This window comes from Alligator sinensis, unplaced genomic scaffold (assembly GCF_000455745.1).
Source record: "Alligator sinensis unplaced genomic scaffold, ASM45574v1 scaffold278_1, whole genome shotgun sequence".
NCBI lineage: Eukaryota > Metazoa > Chordata > Crocodylia > Alligatoridae > Alligator > Alligator sinensis.
Window position 1 is genome coordinate 572,415 of NW_005841952.1, and position 6,004 is coordinate 578,418.

Below are 6,004 nucleotides of genomic sequence, written 5' to 3' on the forward strand. Positions count from 1 at the left end.
GGGAAAGAGACCTGTTTCAAAATTCAGCTGCATTTGTAATGCAGGGCCCAACCCAAGGCGTGCCTCTGCAGCAATAACAGTTTGCATGTAATTAGGGAATGACGTTGAACTCGTGTTGCAACTGGGACACGGTGCCTCTGGCAGGAATTCTGTTTAGACAGGATCCTGGATTAATTTGCTCAGGTTTGAAGGCTTTCATGTTGTGATTGAACAGTGAAAAATGAAAGTGGGGGGTGGGTGGGGGGAACACTGGCTCAGCCTAGATCAGCAGCTTTGCCTGGATGCTTTTGAGAGCCCCTTCAGGCTGGCTTCCCATGAGCACTTGTGCGTGTGATTTGTTTGCTGGGGAGGAGGTTTGCAGAAAGATTGCCAGTGGAACGTGCCCATTGCGGGTACTGTGATATGGGTCTTCCTTTGCACTCGATGCACGTCGGAGGACTGTTAGACTTCCCCACCTCGGCATCCATGCAAGCTCTTGCAATGGTGCAACTCTTACACCCCCAGCATCAGCTTCAGCTCAGACAAACTCTAACTGGTCTCAAAACCCCACAGATCCTAAATCTATCTGTGAAGTCAATGCTGCTCCAGGGTATTTCAGTGCATGTAAGAATTGCCTCTGTTTCCCCCACTAAATGTCTTTCTTAAAGCAGTGTTCATTTGTGGGCATCTGAAAATCCTGGTCCTCTGAAACAGTCCCCAAACCCATTGGAAGGATCCTAGGACCTGGGGTACAACTGGAGATCTAACAGGGTTTAGTAGTGTGGATCTGAAAGGGTGAAATAGCTAGGGGTGGAGGCATCAAGATCACTAACCTGTTAGGGTCAGATAATATCATACACAGAAAGGGAGAAGATGAGAAGGCTGGCCTTGGGGGAGATGTTGTAGTAATAGAAACCATGCAAGTCTCTCATCAGAAAAGGGATTTTGTTGGATCTCAACTTAGGAGCACAGGAGACTTTGTTCCTTGATTTGTGTTTAGGCCACCAGAAACCCATGCCAGACGAGTCCCTGACCACCCAGGAGTCTCCCCACAGTCCCTTGATCTCCCTCATTCTCATTGTGCAATGTCATCTCCAGCTTTAGGCCACCCATGCAAAGAGAGAGGATGCTACCGGATGGAAAACATGTTGGATCCAAAACTTCACCCCCACGCAGTAGTCCATCAAGTTCAAAGGAGCTTCCATGAACTACCAGGATAGTAATTAATGGTTCATCAAGGAAAGAGCAGAACCTGAAAATTGGCCTTCTTCATAAGAGCTCCTGGCATTACGAGAAGGCCTGTAGGGCACCCAGGATGGGCAGCTCTTTTATAGGTGGGGATGGACTCTCTTGCTGAAGTGGCAACTGGATAGAAAGCCTGTAGGGAGAATTTAAGTTAATGGATGGATGACAGGGATCATGATCACATACTCGTATGGCAGTTTTTAATTAAAAAAAAATGTCCCAGAGGGATTTGCCAAGCTATTTCTAGGGCAGCATATAAATTGTATCATCCAGCAATGAAATGCGGCCACCTTTTAGATGGAGTGCAGCAGCTTTTCAAGAAAATTTCTACAAGACAGTTTAAAGCAAGAATGCCACTTGCAAGGGAAATTACATAGGCACTTTAAGTCATCAGAATTCAAATATTGTCATTTCTCCAAGGTGGATTAAGGTCAAAACGGCAGGGTCAAGAGCAGAGAGAAAAGGTTTTTTTGAAGATGCCCTCAAGAGGCAAGGAAATGAGCAGGGAGGTGGAGAGTGGACTGAAGCTTGGTAGTGTACTTTCAGGCCCTCTGAGGTGGGGGGGGTTTGTAAAAGGGATGGGCAGTGCATGTTATTGCAAATGTTAAAATTGCTCATGCTCAAGAATAGGGGAAAGAATTTAAACATGAACTCAAAGAAAGAAGGGAACTGGAATGACACCTCAGCTGAAGGCAAAGGTCCAGGTTTTGTAGGGGAAAGTGCACAGTGTGAGGAAGAAAGTTGGCTTCATGATGCATTCATGCCTTCCCTGTTTGGGAGCTGTCTGGGGGACCCCAACTACACAGACACCCCAGCTCCCCCTTACAGAAGGGGCTGATGTGGGGAGGACATGTACCAGCTCCATGCCATTAAGGGCAGCTTCATGTCAAGTCATTCCCCAGGGTCCAAACCCACTGTCTGGCATATTTGTCAGGGGGGCTGTACAAAACGGCTAGAAGCAAGGCTGAGTCTGGCTTGATGGAGATCTCTTAAATCATAGAGTTCAAATGGCTGCAACAAGAGGCAGGAGGAAAGGGAGAAAATCCATCCATTGTTGAGAACTGGGAAACAGATGATGAACACTAGTGTTAAGGAGATACAAAAATGGCTTCCTAATTTATCGACCCACATCCTGACTGGAGCAGCCCCAGCATGGAGAGCCTATACCTAGAGATGGCGGATAGTGGCTCTTGCCTCGGGATGCAACTCAGTTTTGCTATGCGGGCATCATCTTGCCATCACGTTAGACATGGGACCCAGGTGATCCCATCCTCTTGGGACCCTGTCGCTGAAACTCAGATGCTTCACCTTGCTGCTCAGTCTGTCCTGCATTCACAGATTTGCCCCTCAGCCCTGGGCAAACTCTGGAGAAGCAAAGCTGCTCAAATCACCATTGGCAGTGATGCTGCTTACTCAGCCTTCAAGCTACGATTAACAACCCTGGTACAACATGCATCCCCCCTTCCCTGTCTCTCTGCTGGGCTAGTATTTATAGCCCTAAATTAGGATGGTGGCTTGGAAACCACAGAGCTCCTCAGTGGAGACAAGGTCTCATAGCAAAGTAAACCACTCCCCAACCTTGCAGCCATGGGGAGGAAACAACCACCTCCTCCACCGGGCACAACAACGTGCTCTTGTGTGCTTCATAACCAGACAGCCTGGAACAGCGCAGGAAGGGCAGAGACGGGAAGCTCCCGGGGGCCCTCAATGAATTTTTCACTTCAAAGCCTAGTTCAGCCCATTCAAAGACTTCCCTTTAGAAGTCTTTTAGCCGAGACTCAGAGCATCCAGCTCCAGTCATTGCACGTCCAGTCCCAACCACCTCAATAAGCCTATAAGACAATGCAAACTTTCCTGTAAAGAACAAAAGAAAATCAAAGCACTTTCTGCTAGAAATGACCTGATGTGAGGCTGGAGGACAGCAAGGCTGTGCTATTTACAGATCCGTGGCTGCAGAGTGTTTCCAAACGCTTCCTTGTTTGAAAGACATGCCTGCAAAACTAGCTGATGAATGGAGGGTCCTTTCCACAAGCCTTTTTGGACGCGCTGGGCTGGCGGATCGGTTTTGCTGGAGGGTTTTGTGTGTGTGTGAATTGCTTAGAGGCCTTGTTGCTTCACAACGCAGCCTGCCTGTCTTGGCTTTGCCCATTTTTTTTTTTTTTAATGGTCTGGCCCTGAGGAGGTTTTGCTCTTTACTTTAAATCTGCAGCAGGAGATTAGCCCAGAGGGGGCCTGAGGATTGCATTAAAAAGTCATAGGATAAAATACATAAGGAGTGTTGGGAGCAAGAGCCATTCATGACCGCCTTCAGCACTGGGCGGCAGAGTCAGGCCCGCTCCCTGGCCTTTCTTTCTGCACATCCTCAGTCTGGGAAATGAAGCATGTCCTCATCCCAACCTAGTTATTGCCTGGCCATCAGGGAAGCCACCGGAGAGGTGGGCCATGTGGGTTTGACCCCCCTCCTGGCCTGAGCGGAGCATAAAATGCAAGTCTCCTGTTCCTTAGGGGAGCACTGTAGTGTCTAGGGTCTTAGATAATAAGGGGGGAAGGCACCGGGTCCTCCACCAGTGGCTGTTTCATAAAAGAGTAGGGCGAGCCAGTCTGTCCATCCTCAAAGGGACTGGTCACCTAGCCACCTGTATCTAGAAGTACCTAAATCTGCTTCCAAACAGGTGCCTCATCCAGGAGCAGGGCGAGGAGGAGACCACTCTCTTTGCAGTGTTTCCTGGTGGCTGGTTCAGGCGTCTCCCTATTTGACATGCTAGCAGCGATGCCATCTAACTCTCCCCATGCGTCGCAGAGGATTGTGTTAATTAGGATAAAATCTCAATGGATTCCAGGGAAAGGAAGCTCCTTGTAGAGCTCCTTTGCCCTGAAACAACAGGCGTAAGAGCCTGGTTGCATGAGACCACATCCCAGACTCCAGTGCATGGGCCTAGCATCGTTCGAGTGAATTGACCTCTCCATTTTGCAAGCAAGGCGGACTGCTCATGTGGGTACTTTCCAATGCTCAGGCTTCAGTGTGGTTCACCCTGGAGCAAAGGAATCAGGTCCCAGGCCAAGCGTGCATGAGTGGACGGCAGCTATGCAACTTGACTTCCGAACAAGCTAACTCCCTCAAGTTGCGACGTGACCAGGCGCTGCAGTCTAGAGTAACGCGTGCGTGTGTGATTCATACTGATAAAGCCCCAGACCCCTCAGGCTTAGAAGCAGGAGAAATAACACCTTTCAGGAATGCATCTGGGATCCCTCTGGGGCTTGGGTGCTATATTAATGAGAGCCAAGAAAGAATGTAAAGAGAGCAGACATCAAAGGAAGCCCTGGATAAGTTTCCAGCAACAGCTTTTTTTTTTTCTCTATCCTGCTCCCTGTTTGCAGGCAGCAAGTCTTGCGTCATTTGGAGGCAGGAATTAACCATGAGTTAGAGGAACAAATGGTGGCTTGTATTTTTTGGAAAAGACAGATTTAAGAGAGGGTCTTGCAGAGATTAGATGCAACATTTAAGGGGATGGATGCAAGGCAGATGCTACCAAGCTGCTTGAGCTGGCATGAAACGTGTGAACGAGCAGGCATGAAATTAACTGCAGAAGAAATAAACCCTGCAGGGATTTCAATGGGGGCTTCTTTATGCAGAGAGGTGCAGAGATACAGAGCAAGTTATAACAAAGCTGGGTGCAAAGAGCAGCCAGACGAGGACAGTATACTGGGAACGGGAGCAAGAGGGCATGGAAATTGGGCAGCCACTCTGCTTCCTCCCTACCATGGCTGACGGTTTGAGATTCATTTAGGAAGCTGCTACTCTGGCCCTCGCTGAGAAGGTTTAGGGATTTCCTTCCCTTCAGCCCTGGGAAGGATTAAATCACATGTCTGTATTTGGGGTTACTGAAGAACTGGTCGTTCTGCCCATACAGGCATCTGTATCATCATCTGCTCGCTGCGGCGTCGGAGGATCTAACAACACACACAAAATGGATGGGTTGGTGGGTGGAGGCGCGCCGATGGTATTTGGGAGATCTGGCGCCACCTCCGGATTCTGCCACGGGCTGTATGCGACCTTGACCTACTTGTGCCAACCTGTAAAATGGGGAAGGGTGATCTCTTCTTTCTGCCTCGTCTCTTAAACTCACAACGTACCTATACAGCACCTAGTACAAGAGGGCCCCGGTCCATCTGGAGACTGCTCTTGTAATAGCAACAATACCCACGTCCAGAAAGCAAGCAGCAGACAAACAAATCAAAGGCCAGAGGGTCTGTCTTTAGCCTGGGGGTACTACACTCTTCGGCAGACTGCCCTTCCATTAAAACTGCAGCCCTGTGAGCTTCTGCACCTTTCAGTCACACTCCAGCGCATTTGTTACCTTCCCTAACACAGCGTCAAGCAAGGCTTTCCATAGTTGGGGTTCAACATTATCATCTCAATAGGCAAATGAGCCCAGAAACATTGCCACCACCGTTTGCACCACCATTTTGCTTGGCAGAAGCAATCCTGGCTTTTTTTAATGCCTTGTTTTCACCTTACCCACCTTGATACCCTCCTCCATGCCCACACCCATGACAGGTCTAAATTGCCTTTCCCAAGTATGGAGCAAGAACAACAGGGACGGGACCCCCGAATGCCAAACTGCCATACCCAAAGTCAGTGCCCCGTCAAAGTCCGTGCAAGATTGCTATGCCTTGCACCCTTGGCCTCCCCGCGGAGTCACTGGGAGAGAGCAGAAAGGCAGTGACCTAGTACTGAATCAAGGGAAAGAAGAATAGGAGAGAGCAGCCAGGAGCATTA

The 6,004-nt window shown here is 49.1% G+C and overlaps 1 protein-coding gene across 1 annotated transcript in view; it reads right to left on the minus strand.

Moving 5' to 3' along the window:
- Positions 1-6,004, minus strand: part of TRIM29 (tripartite motif containing 29) — a 27,529-nt gene that overhangs the window by 20,467 nt on the left and 1,058 nt on the right. The window lies entirely within an intron of this gene.